This window comes from Octopus bimaculoides, chromosome 10 (assembly GCF_046866305.1).
Source record: "Octopus bimaculoides isolate indiv1 chromosome 10, ASM4686630v1, whole genome shotgun sequence".
NCBI classification, from domain to species: domain Eukaryota; kingdom Metazoa; phylum Mollusca; class Cephalopoda; order Octopoda; family Octopodidae; genus Octopus; species Octopus bimaculoides.
The window spans coordinates 11279734-11299341 of record NC_142937.1 but is presented as its reverse complement, the minus strand read 5'-3'; the positions used below and the strand labels follow the sequence as shown (position 1 = coordinate 11299341).

The 19608-nt window shown below is 36.5% G+C and overlaps 1 long non-coding RNA gene across 7 annotated transcripts in view; it reads right to left on the bottom strand.

Annotated features, from left to right (window-relative positions):
- The window catches only part of LOC106880414 (uncharacterized), a 75177-nt gene that overhangs the window by 11313 nt on the left and 44256 nt on the right, over positions 1-19608 (bottom strand). For 2 of the 7 annotated variants that reach the window (XR_016243333.1, XR_016243330.1), the window contains exons 1-3: positions 18061-19259; positions 5728-5828; positions 4392-4549 (exon numbers count right to left, since the gene is read on the bottom strand). This is a non-coding gene — a long non-coding RNA (uncharacterized LOC106880414). Of the gene's footprint in view, positions 1-4326; positions 4550-5727; positions 5833-18060; positions 19261-19608 lie in introns of those variants that run through there. The other 5 variants (XR_016243332.1, XR_016243334.1, XR_001410741.2 and 2 more) reach the window with 5 other exon arrangements.

Below are 19608 nucleotides of genomic sequence, written 5' to 3'. Positions count from 1 at the left end.
GCCACGCAGTAGGACTGAACCTGGAACCATGTGGTTGGTAAGTAAGCTACTTACCACACAGCCACTCCTGTGCCTATAGCTACTTACCACACAGCCACTCCTACACATTGTTTATTTATATCCCATGACATTCACATCCTGGTAAGTAAGCTTTGATTTTTCTCCTTTCAAGGAGCAATAAAACATGTACTGGTAAATAACTGCTGTTTCCTCCATGTATATCTGAAATTTTGAGCCAAAATTAAAACAGTTATCATTTTTTAACTAGCAATGATAGAATGGCTCTGTACTAATGAGAAGTCAATCATTCTAGATATATTGATCTGAAATTTCCTGCTGGTTGACTCAGGTCCAACTTTTATCTTTACAGTAATATCCTATTCAGCTCTGCCTATAAAGTTTGAAAGAACTTATTGTAAAAAAAGTAAGTCATCAGCCACTGAAGAATGAAATGTTCATAATTGATAGAGCACTGTGACATACCAAGGAAAATCAAAGCAGTAGATGTAATACTTACTGAATAACTGATCAATATGTTAAGCACTAACAGTGACTTAGCAATGTTGTCTTTATTTAAAGAAAAATATTTGAAATTAAAAAGTTAAAGACTTTCCTGTGCCTACAGACTTATCAAGTTTCTGAGGTGATTAAGTGATTAAGACAATCTCCTGAATAAGATTCCATACTATTGCTGGGTTAATCCCCAGTGGCCTCTGGGACTTATCTTCAGCTCTGTAGACAGGAGCAACATGAAAATTTACCCTTTTGATATCACGCCACCTGAAACCACCCCTAGCTCCATAATACAAACTTCCAATTCTAAAGTGTTCAAAATTAAAAATTTCCATCACAATTTCACATTGATTTATGTTCCCAGCATCAACTTAATAATATGAAAGTCATTTATATAAATTCTTCGTTATTTTCAAAATTAATTGAAACAAAAGCAGTCTTTCTCAACTGAAATATGTTAACAAAAGGGTTAAAACCCCCTGCTGAAGGACACAATACATAGCCCAATCCAAAAGTCAAACCTCTGATGAAATGAGTTAGAAGCCAGGACCATAATTAAGTTGTGTACCTTCACAATTATTAAAAGAATAAATTGATGCTGACTGTATATATACCAGTGGACTAGTGGATGAGATCTCCACACCTCCTGCTTTAGAAATAACAATTCCTTCGCTTTGATTAAAAATAAAGCTTTAAAGGTTTCTTGTTTGACTCCAAACGTACTACTGTTTACATATACAAGAATAAACCATCTGATGATCAGACTTTAAATCTTTCAGTCTTATTGTTAACGTCTCATCTCAGATATTTAACTGTATAGCATTTAAACCAGTCATAACCAACCCTAACATTTTGCTAGTTTTATGTTCAAACAAGATTCAGCCTCTCACACACTTTCATATCTCTGTCATTCTGAAAATTGACTATCACATCATTGAAATCTTTGAGGTAAAAGATAATGCAAAATTAATTCAAACAATGTAAATAAATAAGCATTACATTTGACCATCTGAATATCAAAGAGATAAATCTTTTCTTATTGCCCTGTGAGAACTATTTCTTTAAAACCGAGTGCAAGTTTTTAAGTCCTCAGCCATTAGAAATTATTTTTCAACAATATATGGCAATACAGTTCTATATTTAAGGGATGAGGAATTATTTATATTATTTACATTATTTACAGTTGACAGATATTTGTCCTCATCTCACAATGTTTCGGCTGATATACCCTCCAGCCTTCATCAGGTGTCTTGAGGAAATTTCGAACCTGGGTTCTCATTCCTAAGGTATTTTCCGATGTTGTTATTATTATTATTATTATTATTATTCAGGTCACTGCCTAGAATTGAACTTGGAATCTTGGGGTTAGTAGCCCACACTCTTAACCACTACGCCATATGCCCACGGGCATATGGCGTAGTGGTTAAGCAACCAAGTTTCAACTTCTTTTTGTTGAACACATTTTTGTCAAACAACTTTACATCAAATAATTTACAAAAGAAAAAAGCCTTGTATCAAACAACTTTTCATGAAACAACTATTCATCAAACAAGCTTTCTTCAGACAACTTTCATCAGATGTCTTTACAATTGAATGATTTCTTTATTAATCAACTTTTTACAAAACAACTTTTAATCAATTTATATTTTTATCAAAACAACATTTCATAGCATAATTTTTCAAATATATTATTAGGAAGAATAAATTTAAATATTGAATAATTTTAGACAACTTACATGTCAAGTACTTGTCACATCTCCAATATATGACATTGTTGACAGTCTTATTGCTAACATATGAAAAGCCATTAAAAATTGGTTTATATTTTCTTCTACTCAACACACACACTGTTATAGGACTGTAGGCAAAAATAATCAATACCAAGCAGGCATTAGATGACCTAGTGAATGTTGTACTGCATTGTCTGATTGGTTGATATGAAATTTTGATGTCCACAAAAATTATAGAAATCAACAATTACAGACTATTAACAAATAATAAATGTTCTACAAAATAATGTAACATATTTGCAAAATTATTCTTTGAAAATTCGCTTTGATGAAAATTCATGATAATGAATAAAAATGTAGCATGATCACAAATGTTATGCCTCTGGTTAGATTTGTACTAGTCAGGCCTGGCCTAGTTTAGTACAGTAACCACAATAGGATGAATGATAACACCAACTACAATATGACCAACGTAGTAACACAAGCTTTCAAGCTAAAAAGAAAGGACATCTTTAATAATGTAAAAGGGTAAAGACCCTTTTCAGTCATGGCTGGACATGTGATTGCACCTAGAAAGGTCCTCTTCAAAGCACAAGTCAGGGCAAGGTTGTTTATGCATACCAGCCACCTCTCTCCATGCCACTGATGTTATCCAAGGGAAAAGCAAAGACTTAGCTTGGCACCAGTGATGTTGCAACTCATCTCTACAGCTGAGTCAACTGGAGCAATATGAAATGAAGTGTTTTGCTCAAAAACACAACACACTGCCTGGTCCAGGAATCGAACTCTCTACTTCATGATTGTGAGCCCGATGCTCTAACCACTGAGCCATGTGCTTTCACTTGCATAAGGTAGTTCTAATATTATTTATTTGGAATGAAAAATGATATAGTGAAAATGGCTGGAAAGCCTTCATGTATAAGAATACTTGATTAGGATTGACCAAATAATTAATCGAACAGCCAAGTAGTTAACTGGTTGAATGTCAAAACTTGACAATTAATAATGAAAGAATTGAAATATAACCAATGTGTGTGTTTATTATTGGCATAATGACCCTCCCAGGACAACAAAATATGTTTCAACACATGTGTTCACATCAAGAACCTTGCAAAGTAATACAGAGACAAAGCTACATATACTCTGAGAATCATAATTTGGTTTTTAGCTAATGTTTGAAGGTGAAATACTGCAATTTCCCTAACACATCAGAATCACTTCACATACTCATAAATGGCAGAGCCCCCTGTTTGGTTACTTGATTTTTAGAAATATCTGTCAAATTTATCTCTTCAGGTTACACCCAACTATGTTTAACCAGTAGGTCTTTTCAGCTAATCTTTTCTACTAAAGGCATGAAGTCTGAAATTTTAGGGGAGGGGACTAGTTGATTGTATTGACCCCAGTAATTCACTGGTACTTAATTTATCGACCCGAAAGGATGAAAGGCAAAGCTGACCTCAGTGGAATTTGAACTCAGAATGTAATACCGGAAGAAATGCCGCTAAGCATTTTGCTTGGCGTGTTAACGATTCTGCCAGTCCACCGCCTTTTTCAGCTAATGTAACCATAGATAACTCTCTTGGTTATGGTTACACTAGCTCTGATCATAAAACTGTCAATCAATCTGTCTATATCTGGGGGTAGATAACAATAATGTAGAGGCACAGTGGCCCAGTGATTAGGGCAGCGGACTCGCGGTCAGAGGATAGTGGTTTCGATTCCCAGACCGAGCGTTGTGTGTGTTTATTGAGCGAAAACACCTAAAAGCTCCACGAAGCTCTGGCAGGAGATGGTTGCAGCCCCTCTTGTACTCTTTCACCCCGACTTTCTCTCACTCTTCTTGTTTCTTGAGTAATGCTGCGATGGACTGGTGTCCCATCCAGCTGGGGGAGGAACACATACACCATAGAAACCGGGAAACCGGGCCTATGAGACTGGCTAGGCTTTGAAAGGGTGCATAAATATATAATAGAAATAACAATAATAAGACACACAGTGTCAGTCAACATAGTATAACATATAAGGTGCTTAGACTAAATTTGACAGTTTGAATGAAAAGGAAAGAAAACATAATATCCCATCCAAAAATAAAAGCATTTTAAAAATTCAAAAAATATCAACTATGGTTGGCAGATAATAGCTTACTCAAAGTAGCTGCCCTCAGTGTCCACCATGTCCTCAAGATGACCCTGGAACCTAGCACGTACATTCGTCACTGTGTCCCTGGGAAGATCTTTGAACACCTCCTTGATCTTGGCAAGCAGTATGACCTTGGTGTTGCAGGTAGAGTCGTCTGTATCTTTCTCAAGAAAACAAAAGCACATCTTAGAAGACAATACACAATTCATTATACAACACATCCCATAAAACAAACACACAACAGACCACATCACATAGAATGGAGCAAAAGTATACAAAATCATCACACAATACATGGCACGTCATCTAATGCATATGCATACACAACAGAGACACCATATCACATAACACCTAATTTACATACAATGTAGCACGTGACACAGTTATCACATCATAAGATATATGATGATGATGAACTCTTATGTCAGTTCCAGCATATACATATCCAGTCGTTACATCAACTAGATGACCTTACCATCGAATTAATTTATGAAACAGTAGTGTATTCTGAAGAGGCATATAGTCTAAATGTAATTCTCAAGTGGAATTAGTGAAACATATAAATGAAACACACATACAATATCTAGCTGGATCTATGAATAACAAGTATATTCCAGTCTCGAGTTGACCTGAGGTTATGGTGAAGGTACTTGCTCAAGAAAACTTTTTTTCATGTTTTATAGATAAACAGGATCTTCATTTTTTAAAGTCTTGTATTGATCATTTTATCTTTCTAAAGGCAACTTCTCATCAGAAGCATTTTTGTTTCCTTTTCATTTGTAGCTGTCAAATTAAAAAAAGTTGTTGCTTGGGGCCTGTTTTATTGGTGGTTGCTTGCCACACACACACATACACGCACACACAAAACTAAAGATAAACATAGGATCTTAATGAACAAAAACATGGTGTGGAAACAGAAGAATTACTGGAGAAAACTTTGCAGGTCATTCTAAATCTTGGAATTTATTTCAGAGAATACTTCACTAATAAGGTCTAGTAGGACTGAAACATGCCCACAATAATTGTTACCAGACTTCTAAGCGCTAAAAACATTACTGTAGTGTGTACCTTAATTCATTAAAATTTCTGGACTGTCAGTAATTAAACCAATGGTTTTCTCTAATTGTTTTGAGTGTAATTTAAATTATGAAAACAATCCAAACTCACTACTCTAAGCATGTTTGTGCCTACTTTACTCCTTATTTCTAAGCAGCAGGCATCCCTGGATGTTTTCTCCTTACTCCATTTTCTTTTTCCATAATAAAATACATGCACAAGAAACATATTTTAAAATAACAACATTCATATGGTTATTTATTTGCAGTAAAATTAAATTTCTAACCTGACATTGCTTCTGTTTCTCACATTGTCTCATCAATTATGCTGGCAAATGAATTCATATGAATTTATTGTGTCATCTCTTACCATGCTGCACCAAAAATGCTTCCTCATTAAAATATCATTTAATGTGACAAAAGAAAGAGGGAAAGAAATGGGGAGAATTAAAGCAGTCATCCATTGTTATATTTTCTTTAACATTATATTTTTGTACAAAAATATCACTCCTTCAATAAAAATTAGAATTCTCATGTGTGTGTAAGTGTTGTATGTGTATGTATGTGTTCCTATATATATGTATATATATATATATATATATGTGTGTGTGTGTGTGTGTGTGTGTGTGTGTGGGTGTGTGTGTGATAGAGAAAGTTTTTGTTATAGTCACAATATTTGAAAAAAAAATTGAAATTAAATATTACTAATTACTAATGAACGCAGGAGTAGCCATGTGGTAAGTAGCTTGCTTACCGACCACATGGTTCCAGGTTCATTCCCACTGCGTGGCTCCTTGGGCAACTGTCTTGTACTATAGCCTTGGGCCGACCAATGCCTTGTGAGTGGATTTGGTAGACAGAAACTGAAGGAAGCCTGTCGTATATATGTATTTATATATATGTATGTATGTGTGTATATGTTTGTGTGTCTGTGTTTGTCCCCCCACTATTGCTTGACAACCGATGGTGGTGTATTTACGTCCCCGTAACTTAGCGGTTCGGCAAAAAAGACCAATAGAATAAGTACTAGGCTTACAAAGAATAAGTCCTGGGGTCGATTTGCTCGACTAAAGGCGGTGCTCCAGCATGTCTGCAGTCAAATGACTGAAACAAGTAAAAGAGTAAAAGAGTAATTACAGTAGTTAACATTATTTCCATTACCAAAGTTCCTGGACTAATTTTAAAGGAAAATTAGTGTGCACTAATTCATTGTGGGCACTGAATCAGAATACAGTACCATTTTCTCTAGACTGGCTCTGGTTCTTGACACAATGGAAGGCCTCCATCTTTGGGAATTCACAACACTTAACATTCTAAACCTCTTTAACTCTGTATAAGATGCAGTAGTTGCTCAACTGATTTTTAGATATTGGGTCATCTAATTAGTTTTATTTTAAACGCCAACCAAAAGTATCAGAAAATATTAACATAAAATGCCAGAAAAATGCACCGCATTCTAACACGAAAAATCATGAATAAATAAGCATAATATATTTGATGGCATCTTATTCACTAATAGCATACATAACGATTAAGTAACTTTGGTTAATTAAGTGTATTAAAATGTACCAGTGAATCCTTCAAAAACCTCTTTTTGCAGGATTTTCTTTAGTGTGTTTTGGTAGAACATTCATGCCAAATGTTCCAGCCATTGTGTGCCATCACAGCTGTCGCCTCAGCCACGATACATTTATCCTGTGACTCTGATATCCTGGTGGAATGTTTCACCTTGTTCTTTACTGATGTCTCCAAGATTCTCTGGAAATTTGTCAAAGTAATTATCAAGGAAGTGTACTTTTACATTCATATTAGTAACCACATTTTTAAATGCATTGAACATCATTTTCACCAGTTGTTCATAACTGTCTGCTTCCTTGTATCCCAAGAAGTTTTCAATCACTGAGAGATAACTACACTGAGCAGACGCCTCATCAGTCATATATTTCCGAAAAATAGAATATGATGGCTTTCCGAATATGAGAAGTTGTAAATATTTTTTCCTTTAATTTTTTCAATACTCAAGTCTAGAACAATCGGCTAATGTACTTGAATCACCGTCTTTGTCTGAAGCTTTGACAAATTGCTTCATCAGTACAAGTTTACTATAGAGGAGAGGGCAAGTGATGTTTTCTCTATGAACAAATGGTTCATTAATGATATTCACTGTCCCTTCACCAAATGTGTTTTAATGAATTCCACTACCTTAGTGACGACTAAAAACAACAACAACAATAATAATATAGCTTTAATAATTACATCTGGATAATCGACCAGACATAATTATTAAAGACGGGGAAGAAAATATTGTAGACTAACAAATGCAAGCTGAACTTCGAAGTGTACAAACTCACGGTCAGGGAAATTTCCTTGTCTTTGTTACGCCCTCCTTGGCTCTAGCACATGGCGCCCCGGGCGACTGCTCGAGTTGCCGGTACCTTGAGCCTGCCCATACCCCAGTATCACTTTGATGGCATGCGCTGCTTAAAGATGCGTCCTTAAAGATGGATGAGAATCCTCGTGCAGAATTTGTGGAAAATTGACGGAGACAATTTTCCACACTGAATATTCCGCACTGAAAAAGAGTACCTCACAAAACATTACAGACTAGGGCAGTACATCCATTCGAATGCTTGTAAATACTACAGAATTAAATCTCATGATAAATGGTACAGGCACCATTCAGAGTAGGTAGTAAATGGCGGGGGCGTCACCATTTTTTGGAACTTCCCAATACAGACAGAAAAATTGACTCCAATCAACCAGACGTTGTGATCAAGGACTACAACAGAGGAACTTGTCTGTTAATAGATATGTCATTTCCACAAGATCAAAATGTCTCGAGAAAAGAATACCAAAATCTTTCTCACTATAAAGATATGCAAATCGAAATCAGAACAATGTGGAAGCTTAGTATTACGATAATACTAGTGGTAATTGGTGTGCTGGGAATGATAAAATAGGGAACTGAGAAGTATATTACGCAACTCCCTGGTAACTCCAATCTCTGTGAACTACAAAAGATAACCTTGATGGATACAGCCCATATACTATGGAAAGCACTCGCCATCTAAAATGGAATAAATGTGGTGATAATTTTAGCATGCATAGTAAAACAAAAGTGCCATTGCTACTCTTGCCGTCCAGAGGATGCCTATAAAGCTGCAGACCTTATAAAGCTGAAATAAAGTTATAATGAAAAGAAACCATTAATTATAATAATAACAATAATCTTTTCTACTGTAGACTAGGTACACGGCTTGACATTTTGGGAAAGGGTCTAGTCGATTACATCGACCCCAGTGCTTGACTGGTATTTATTTCATCGACCGCGAAAAGATGAAAAGCAAAGTTCCCCTCGGCAACATTTGAACTCAGAACGTATAGACGGACGAAATGCTGCTCAGCAGCAACAATAATAACCATTATCAAGCTAGGTTAGACATTTTAAGGTCTCCCAAAATGTTTGACAACTATTTGTTTTATTAACACTGAAAGATAACAGTCAGCGCAGACCTTGGTGGAATGTGGACGAAAAACATGAAGGAAGACAATTTTTAACAACATAGCACAGATGAAAGCAAATTTGGCCTCAGTAAGATTTGAACTCAGACGCTAAAGATATTGAATAGATACCACATCAGTCTCGCTTCTCTCCTCATAGGGTTTGTTAAAGCTATTAGTGTTCCCCTTTTTCCAGACCAAACCTATAAAAATGTTAGTAGTTATGATGCTTTGTAACAATAGATATTACATTATTTTCAAAACTCTTTGCTTGCTCAAGAATAATATCGATTGTGTGGCAAACAAATGAAATAACTATAAAATAAATAGCTGCAGTTGTTCATTTTTACGCAAGGAATTAACTATCCATACATATATCAACAGATTTACAGCAATCTCTCAACTATCGCGTGTATTACGTTCTAAAAGCCCCGCGATAGGTGAACATCCGCGAAGTAGAAACAGTACTGTACTGAATATTTTTTTTATTATTTCTATAATTTATATATATTTATTTTATAATAAAAGCAAAACCAACACCACGGAGGAATCGACGTAAGCTTAAATAATAAACCGTGATAGGTGAACCGCGATTGGTGAATTGTGATATTGCGGGAGATTACTGTATTTAGTGACAAGTTCCAGAATAAAATGCTGACTTAACGCAGATGACTATGATATGAATACAAAATATTATATTTGTTTATTGACTACGAATAAAGCTTGTTGTACACACGCGCGCACTCAAAGTAAAAAAAAGAAACATGAAGGGATCTTCATCGGTCCTTACAAGGAGTATTCCGTTGACTGCTCATCTCACGCACCTGTTCCCGGAACTAGTGTAGCTGAGTTTAAAAGTAAAACACTGGATGCAGCAACTAACTTAGATGGTACTCTTTTCTACTGTAGGCACAAGGCCCGAAATTTTGGGGGAGGGGGCCAGTTGATTACATCGACCCCAGTACACAATTGGTACTTAATTTATTGACCCCGAAAGTCAACATCGTTGGAATTTGAACTCAGAACGTAAAGACAGATGAAATATTGCTAAGCATTTCGCCCAGCGTACTAACGTTTCTTATTTTTTTATTGCCCACAAAGGGCTACACACAGAGGGGACAAACAAGGACAGACAAAATGATTAAGTCGACCTGAGTGCTTAACTGGTACTTATTTAATTGACCCTGAAAGGATGAAAGGCAAAGTCGACCTCGGCGGAGTTTGAACGCAGAACGTAGCGGCATACGAAATACCGCTAAGCATTTCACCTGGCGTTCTAACGATTCTGCCAGCTCGCCGCCTTCAATCCAGATGGTATTGAATGGATATGTAATGAAAACGAGAAGCACCCGCCTGAATATGTCATCACAATCCGATAAGATATGATAACAAGTGAAAGATATAGATCAATGCAATCCTTGAAGGGATAGTCGCGAAGATAAAAATATAAGAAATTGCAGTGATGTGGAGACCATAATCACTCATACTACGAAAGAATGCTAAGATCTCAGTAAAACACAAGCATAACAGACTGGACGCAATGATCTTAGACGTCAGGCACAATTGTGTCCTGCAGTAGATTCCAGTTGCTCAGCAGATTTCAGCATAATGTCAGAGAATAGTGATAAAAAGGTATTTATGCCAAACTTATGCATTAATTTTAGTTACTTTGCCCGGAATCTAGCGTTAGGCTTATACCTGTAATTATTGGGAGACTTAGGTATGTAAATGACTGCTACAACGTCAATTTTAGGAGGTTGGGTTTCACAATACTACGATAAAGTCAGTTATTTAGAAAGTTGCGACTAAAAGTCAGGTATCGGGGTTGTAAAACTGCGTGAAATATTTGAAGCATTTAGCACGGAAGAAGTGCATTTTCCCACATGTGAATATGCAAACACACACACACACACACACACACACACACACACACGTTAAAACAAAAACCGTTAAGTGCTACGGCATCCATATTTGTACACATGCATATGCATGCTCGTACGTACGTACATAATACATACACACATGCATGCATCCATGTAGGCATGAATGCATACATGCGTATAAAAAATATATGAACAGATTGAAGAAAAAAAAACCAACAATGTTGGCTATACTGAAAACGCTAGGTCAAAAGAATACCGGAGCAATTTGAAAATTAAAACAACCATCATGTTAAAATGCAAACATCTACATCTGTTGTGTGTGAACTCAAGACGAAGAACGGTCTTGTAAGTCGACCGATCGCCAAGTCATGCCTGATTTTAGAAGGAGACAAGTAATTAAATAGATTTGCATTTATACCGATTATCAGATTTTATTAGGACCCCATATGGTAAAGATGTGGATGGGAAAAATGTGGGTCCAGGGTGATGTGTTAGCAACCCTCTCCCCTTACTGTTTTACAAAGTAAACAACAACACAAATAACTACGCAGAGACAACCATAGTTGAAAAAAGAAGAACAACAGGCATTATTAAAAGAAAAAAAAGAAGTGTGGTCATTTCTTACACAAGTGACCTTATGTTATCGCCCTTCACTTGTTAGGCGTTCATAAATTAGTTTGATAGTTGAGCTCTGATTGACTGTATGCAAATGAATTCATAACCGGGTCCGGAACTCAAGTGGGAAAGCAAATTTCTCAGCCGGTCAGTCACAGGATTACTCCCTTTTGCCAGATGAGTGGACTGGAGCAACTTGAAATGTTTTGCTCAAGAACACATTGTGTCGTCCGGTCCAGGAATTGATACTACGATCTTACAATCAAAAGTTCAACACCATAACCACTAAACCACGCGTCTCCACTATATACGTATATAGATACAAATATTCTAGAGTACCCCCTTGGGGTAGTCTAAAATAAAGAAGCTTTCTTCCATTGTTAGAAAAAAGATCTTTTTCCACTGGCGAGAAAAACACCCCACCCCCAGAAAATGTATTTCTCCCCACCACCACTAGAGACATACAAACAGCGGTTATGATGGTGGGAATTTAACTGTCATAGATTACAGTGGAGTGTATTTATGGTTCATAAAATCTATAGCAATAAAAAGGATCAGTGTTCGAGGAATTTTTATTTTGATCTTCCTCTAAATATACCTTGCTTGTTGCACGCACGTATACTTGCCTGTCTCTGTGCGTGTGTGTGCATGAATTTGCACACACAAGAGAGCGTACGCGCGCACATACATGCATGTACACAGTACACACACACACACACACACACAAGTTTACAAAATTGCTTTATTCATCGAAGAATTATTCGGAACTTAATGTTCGGAAGAAATCAGCGATAAAAGAAACAAACAATTTGAATTGATAAACACACACACACACACACGAATATATATATAAATATGTATATATATATATATATGGATAATTATGTGTGTGTGTGTGTGTGTGTGTGTGTTGGAAGGTTTGGAAGTGATGTACAGGAATTATGTATTAGAAAAAAATAATAATCACTGAAAACCCTACAAGACTAGGTGAAAGCGCTAATTTATAAAACATGTGTCATATGAAAAAAGATCTGTAAATGTACAACCATCCAGACATCTGAGTGCCTGATTATTATTTTTTCTAATATATATATAACTATATTTAACAAAAACATCTTTAAATGACTGTATGACCGTCTGACAAGCAAATGGGAAGCAATAGTTGAAGTAGATGGTGAATATGCTCCGGAATAATCATTTAAAGATGTTTTTGTTACGCGTTGTTATTGCTTTTGTTGAATAGAATTTGTTGAAAAAAAAACCCCGCAAGAATTATATATATATATATATATATATATATATATATATATATATATATATATATATATATATATATATATATATTTATATAGACACACACGCGCATATAATGTTTTGGTTTAACAGTCACCTACTCCTTCATTTTAATGCTGATTTTCAAACGCAATAAACCTAAAAATTTTAAAGTTAATTGCAGAAAAATAATGGCTATATGTTTATGGTAATTGCATGAAAATTTAAATTACGCGCAATGTACATCGATAGTTTGTACACGAGTATTCGTTGATCCATTCAGACATTGAGTTATTTTGTAAACCTAAAATAGTGTATTTGTAATCTTTCTACTACTCCATCATCTTAAAACAGTTGAATCCACGCTTACCGTGTAGCAAAACGAAAAGATATTACGACGGTGAACGCAATTGATAGTATATAGAAATAAAAGGCAATAAATTCAGAAACAAGTACAGTGATTGTAAATGATAAAAAATCACATGGAAAAGCCGTTATAAGTTTAACTTCAGTATTTTCTTTCGATTTTAATTGGATAAAGTAAAATATTGGAATGAAATTAAAAGTGCACAGTTCTTGCAACGTACGCAGGTAAAGATACGTAATACAAAGCGGATCAATCTGAGGTCTCTTATTTATCAACACAGTTGATTAAACGCACTGATTAATCATCTCTATTAAACAAACTATTATTTGTGAAAGATCTTCCATTATCCTGCAGATGCTTAAAGATAAGAAGGTGATTGTGAAGAAGCGTTTACTGTAAGTAATGTCAGATTTTTCAGATATATATATACTTATATATATATATAACGAAACAATGTGTTTGTTGGGATGGTGTATAAGTGCCAATAGAAGCTGTGAGTGAAGGAAATGTAGCAGTCAATTTATTCGTTTATTTGTTTCAGTCATTTCACAGCGGCCTTGCTGGAGCACCGCCTTTACTTGGACAAATCGACTCCTGGACTTATTCTTTGTAAGACTAGTACTTATTCTATCGGTCTCTTTTGCCGAACCACTAAGTTACGGGGACTTAGACATACCACCATCGGTTGTCAAGCGATGATGGAGGGACAAACACAGACACACAAACTCTCACACACACACACGCACACACACACATCCATATATATACGACGGGCTTCTTTCAGTTTCTGTCTACCAAATCCACTCACAAGGCTTTGGTCGGCTCGAGGCTACAGTAGAAGACACTTTCCCAAGGAACCCGGGACCATGTGGCTGGTAAGCAAGCTACTTACCTCACAGTCACTCTGTTCACGAAATAACTGGAAGATGTTTACATATGTTTACAAATTGTTACTGATGATGAAATGTGCCGAATTTGGAAGTGCATTCCTGCAAGGAACCACACGGCAATAGAAGGGAAAAATACCCCCCCCCCCAAAAAAAAAAAACAAACAAAAACTATGCCTGATTTTAACGTTGTTAAATATCACTAAATGTTCTGTTTTGAAGATTTTATGTTAAGGCCAGAACTTGTGCATTGTGTCGAAATTTCAACTCCACATACAAGCTAGATTTCTAGTGATATGAAAGGTAAATAAAATTTTAAAAAAAACTTGCGTTGACGGTTGCTTTTTGATTACCTCGTAGGAGCACTCCGTCGGTTTCGACGACGAGGGTCCCAGCTGATACGAGCAACTGAACAGCTTGCTCGTGAAATTAACTGAGCAATCCATAGACACATGTACCCGCTAACGTTGTTCTCAGGTAGATTCAGCGTGACACGACCGGCCCTTTGAAATACAGTTGTGGGAACTGGAGAAACGTTAAATAAAGTGTCTTGCCCAAAGACACAACGCATCGCCGGGAATTGAACTCACGACCTTAGAGTCGCCAGCTGAATGCCCTAACCACTAAGCCACGCGCCTTCAGAGTCTCGTTGTAGTAGAATTAAAAAAATATATATTCAAGTATTTTCAAGACAAATATATTCCATTTAATGCGCTACAATCGTAGATAATGCACATGTTATCAACAATCTTTACAACGTCGCTACCTATATTTTCGATTAATGTTCATGTTTCCCACTGAAATGAATCAGATTAACAAATTACGAATTAAGAATTAAGACAACATTTAAGCGTTCGGCACACTTTTGATCGGTTAATAAATGCTATTGATAAAGAGGGAGAGCAAACACAAAGCGAATTTTGAAATTTAATTAATGTTCTAGGTGAAATAAATATAAGAAAAGGAACCTAGAACGAAATTACAATGAAAAATATGGGCGACGTATGGCGACGTAAAGAAAGAAGTCTGCCATTAATTTATTGAAAATTTTGAAGGATTTGAACTAGAAAAGTTGTTCAAAATAAAAGAAGAGCGATTTTTCTAATCAGCAGCAGATTGTAATTTTTACGAACGGCTGATATGATTTAATTCAGTTATGTGTCCAAGAGCTTAGAAACGAAGACCTCATTGAAATGAAAGGATACTATGAAAAAATTTAAAGAAGATGTAACAATAAAAACTCCTGTCTGTTATTTTGCTCTTAAAACGCTAGACGTGTAGTTCTTAACCTGAGCAATAGTGTGAATTAGAGGCATTATGAACTCACAAGGATGTGGCACAGGGAAGGGGTACAAATGTAATAGGATCCAAATGGAGAGTGCTGAGAGCTTAGAGTTCGTGAATTTTCCTAGAAATGCAATGTTTAACCAGAATATTTAACAAGGAATGCCATGCTAATCTTTTTTGTATCGTTCCGATTTCAGTATATGTAGCATTAGAATAGAAATCGAGCATTTTTGTTATTAGTGAGCAGGAAACACGACTGATGATGCATTAAGGTTTGACAAAAATTCATTATACAAGTCCTTGCCTTCTGAAATAATTTTCATGAAAAATTAGCATAGACGTGAAGTATTTGTTAGATGGGGCGCATATTAGATGGGATACTATCAGAAAATATAAATAGTAAAACCACTGGGCAAAATTCGCCTCTGTTTAAAATAATCTGCTGCTTTTGTTCGTTTTGTTTTTGCCAAATATGGGTAGAGGCGTTTGTAAAACGTGATTCGGTGAAAGATGGCAACCATTACCCCAAAACTTTGAAAACTAGAGCCTGGCGAAGCTTTTTTCCCCGCATCCGAATAGTGATTATATTATTTCCAAAGATTCAATTTCGAATGAAGTAGAAAAGCTGCTGAAAATATAATTAAATTCAACAACGTTTAATAGTAACATTTATAAAAAAAAAAAAGACTGCTATGAAAGCAAGAAACTGTTCACGCACATGCGCACACACACACAAATGAATAAATAAATCTAAAAGTAAAGAAAATAAGAGACTTCTTCAAGGGAACCGAAATATGAGCGGTAAAGCAGAATTGAGTGTTGCACTATAAAATTAAGCGGCGAAACAACATCGAGTCATGAATAAAAAAAATCCCCCAAACACCACTTCATTGTCTATTATTAGCAGGTGATTGATTCGTGTGCAAGCAAGGTGTTAACATATTGGTTATGCCTAAATTGTTTTATTGTTCCTTATATAACACTTTAAAAAGTCATGAAAATTTCATCAAAAACGTAACCACGTTTACAACATTATATTCAAGTAAAACTAGTCTATCGCTTAACGATCTTTCACTTAATTTAATATTTGATACTTATTGAAAGGGTAAACCCAGGTTTTCAGTATATTTACAGACACACACGTACGTTTTCACACACATACACACACGCACACACGCACACATGCATATGAGAATGTGTGTGGATTAGAAGTTCTGGAGCTGTACTCACGATTGCAAGATCGTGGCTTCAATTCCCGGACCAGGCAATACATTGTTTTCTTGAGCAAAAAAATTCATTTCACGTTACTCCAGTCCGAAGGACTAGTATTCCTTCAGGGCCAAGTTGGTCTGCTTGCCTAGCCCTCGACGTAGCATCATTCATAAGGTAGAACAATGTGAGAAAATGCATTGTTACCGGAGGTGTACACTCTCTCTTTCTTTCTCTCACTTCCCCTCTCTCTCACACACACATATGACGGACTTCTTTCAGTTTCCGCCTACCAAATCCACCCACAAGGCTTTGGTCGGCCCGAGGCTATATCATAAAACGCCTGCCGAAGGTGCCATGCAATGAGACTGAACCCGGAACCATGTGGTTTGGAAGTAAAGTTCTCACCACACAGACACGTCTGAGCATCATTTCGAGATATTTCTTTAATAAAACAAAATGGACTCTTCCATAAAAGTTCGATATATTGCGTATAACACTACTACTGAAAACGTGTAACCATATATATCTTTTGTTAAAAGCGTGCGCACGTTTCTGAGTCTCTGTGTATGGGTGTATTTTGTGTTTGTTTTAAAGGTTGTGCTTATTTCTCTGTCTCTTTTATGCATTCTCTCTTCCATCATCCCTTTGGCATTCTAATCTTGTTTCTGTCTCACACACGTATGCACGCGCAGGCGCGTGCTCCATACACACTCGGGACATATTCAGTTTCTTTATATGTGTGTGTTGTTTATCTGAATGCGCAAGTTCGTGTGTTTTTATATGCGTGTGTCTGTATTTTTAGGTGTGGACGTGTGGGTGGATGTGTGTATATATGCTTTTGTGTGTGCGTGTGTATGTGTGTGTGTCTCAGTGTGTACGTATACTTGCGTGTGTATGTGCGTGTGTAATACTTGTACGTACACAAATCTTATGTATCCACGTAAAATACCTAATAATCTACGAAAGCAGATGTATCTTATATCAAGTCATGATGGAAACTATAACTCGGTCTCCCTCACATCACTCTCTAGTGTTTTATGTGGATATCTATGCATGAACAAACCATGCAACCACATTCCCCGTAATATAAATTATTCTCTTATCTTCAGATGTACATTTGATCCGCCCAGGAGATTCACCGAACAATAGGTAGCTCTTGTAGAATTAGGAACCAAATCTCTCTCATTGCACTTCATGCTTGCATGTAGGTATGTTCGCATATATATGTACATGCAGACATGCATACGTACATGCATGCACACATATATGCATACAGGTAATTGCTCCATTTTCACAGATTTTTGCCGCCTCTTTGTGCTTCCTCGCTGTCAGTAGCATTGCTGAGTTTTAAACCAAAAGTAAGAAATTGCATAAGAGATATCAGACTTCCTATGTAAAAACGAAGAGAAGACTGTATCCTTTGCAAGAGGTACTAGACATGTTTGAAACTTCATAGCATCTTGATTGCATAAAAAAATGCATAAATCTGGAGCGCTCTGCGAGGCTACTTACATAAATTAGCCTTACATCTATACGAATTGCTTAAATTAACATCTTGCAAATATCATGCATAAATACATACGTATATCTACTTACATACGCGGCCACAAATGTGTGCATGCGTGTGCATACGATGAAGACCCACGATGTTGCTAACAGTAAACAATAATCAATATACTTCGTTACATGGTGGTCAGTGTACGACATAGTGGTCGTTACTGGTAAGCTCGTGTTTTGAGGTAAGTAATTTTAGACACTACAAGAAGCAAAATCTACCAAATGGTCGATGGTCATCCAAGGGAGCCAATGGTCTTCTTATTATGTATATGTGTATGCACATTAAATATTTGTTATCTCAGAGGCATGCTCGTATTTCATTCGAATGTTTCCTGGAAGAAATAAGGAAACAATATCGAAGTAGCCAGCAGTAGAACAGTGTGATTAACTGTGTATGGAACAACGTACTATCACGAAACTCGTGATGATGCCTGGAAACATATAATATTTTATGCTCGTCATAGACCAAGTTAGATGGTATTGTAAGTTCTGTATAGCTGTTTAGCCATTTTGCGTATCTCCTGTATTCTCATGCAGTAGAGTTTAATTTATCTTGCCACTGGGCATATTGAGTGAGAACGAGCGAGTCTGATAGGTGTAACCACCATCTCACTTTCAAAGAAAAGAATTAATCTACGCACATATCAGTGTCTAGAGGATAAGAGGGTATGTCAAAAGCTTGACTGATATCCAAGTAAAGGTGAAATGCTTTCACTGTAGCTGTTGAGGTATTATACTCGTCTGCGCTAGTGAAATATCGCCACTTCCGTTTTTCATCCGCATGGCATGTGTAGTATTCAGAGAAGCAGTAACGGTTGCGTGTACATCCAGCATGGGAGTATCAAATGCTGAAGTGTTGTGTAGTGAAATACAAACATGGACTTAATTGATTACTTATGAATGAACCATCTAGGAAACATTGATGGCCGAACTATTTTTACAGCGAATATATTCCTCAATTTTAGGAAGAAACTGCCGCCATAACCGTGGATTCAGCCACACATAAAGATTATTACAGTCACGATTAGACGTTATCCTCTAGTTCTTGTATGGATGCTTCCTAATTCGAAATTCAGTGTTGTCGAAGATGTCGTCTTCATTCGACACCAATGGACGAAGTATAGAAAACTTCCTCAACTGCTTTCCATATTTCCTTCTCTCTAATCACCGTCTGAGGTTGAAAGAGAGAAAAAAATTGAAAAGAAAAAGCTCCGGGCAAACATCACTGATATTATGACGTCATAATTACACTATGGATACATTTTGAACTTCTTTGCACTACTTCTCTCTCTCTCTATCTCTCTCTCTCTCTCTCTCTCTATCTCTCTCTCTCTATCTCTCTCTCTCTCTATCTCTCTATCTCTCTCTCTCTCTCTATCTCTCTCTCTCTCCCCTTTCTCTCACATACAGAAACACGCATCATACACATAAACATATGCATATGCATAACCGTGCATATACATAAATTTATAAAGACACACACACACACACACACACACACACACACACACACACACACACACACACATACACACACAGAGGTTCACCGTCGGCTACGATGACGAGCGTTCCACTTGACACAATCGA